This window comes from Chrysochloris asiatica, unplaced genomic scaffold, assembly GCF_000296735.1.
Source record: "Chrysochloris asiatica unplaced genomic scaffold, ChrAsi1.0 scaffold00304, whole genome shotgun sequence".
In the NCBI taxonomy this organism is placed as follows: domain Eukaryota; kingdom Metazoa; phylum Chordata; class Mammalia; order Afrosoricida; family Chrysochloridae; genus Chrysochloris; species Chrysochloris asiatica.
Window position 1 is genome coordinate 923,408 of NW_006408822.1, and position 1,005 is coordinate 924,412.

A 1,005-nucleotide genomic window follows, 5' to 3' on the forward strand; every position below is an offset into this window, starting at 1 on the left:
TTAGTGTTTTGATACTTTTTTGTTTTTTGGTGGGGGGGAAGCCAGGGTGGTTTTATTTAGGATGACAACATACAAGATCCCACACTTATATGTACGTGGGCAAGATAAGGACTAAATCCAGGTCTTAGGCTTCTCCTCGGGACTCTTGGGGACAAACTTCTCCTGTAGCTTCTTCCTCATGCCTTTTTTCATTTCCTTTAACTCTTCCAAGGTGTCTGTGGACAGGATGAGCTTGTACTCTCGCAAGGACAGGCCACTGAAGCACGTGGCTTTGGGGCGAGGGTACTTGTGCTTACAATAGTTTGAATGGAGTCGTGCTAAGCTCTCGTACATCTGATCACAGGCCTCAGACTCTGCAATCTGCGTGTTCTCTTCTTCCCAAAAGGCCTGTGCTACCCTCTTCCACAAGTAAGTGCCTAAGTCCCGGCCCTGTTTGCTCTCGTTGATGGGCCATTCCTCACAGAGTTTAAGAAAACGCAGGTAGTGGCTAGCCGCCATTTTGGCCCCGCTTGTTACTGCCCTCGAGGTAGGAGTTGGCTGTTTTGATACATTTTATAATCCTTTTTCTGAATTCTTTCTCAGGCATTTCCAAAACCTGCCCATCTTCCAATATGGAGTGTAGGTCTGCTTCCAGCTCATTTGCCTCAGTCACTTTATCTTGTTTCTGGAATTGTGCTGATATGGTCATCAGTTTCTCTTTTTGGGGGGCACATTCAAGAGTTATCTGTGGCCTTAATACTTAGATGGGTATGTATTTTGGTATTTTTTATGCTTTCTGATTGCCTCCACGTAGATGTGATTAGGAAATGGGCTTCCCTTTTCACTGTTCTTCTTGAGAAATGTCAAGATGCCACTGTTAGTGGTTTTGATGTAACTTAGGATTTAATTTTTGGCCTATTTCCTTTTTTGTCTCCTTGTCCCGCTCTACAATCCTCGTTCAGGCCTTTTTTCTAGTTACAAACAGTTCAGGGCCGGCTCTGGCCGTTTGGTTTTAAGTGGAAACTG

At 44.7% G+C, this 1,005-nt stretch overlaps 1 pseudogene; it reads right to left on the reverse strand.

Annotated features, from left to right (window-relative positions):
- LOC102817852 lies at positions 1 to 498 on the reverse strand (annotated as a pseudogene).
- Positions 499 to 1,005: the final 507 nt, after the last annotated feature.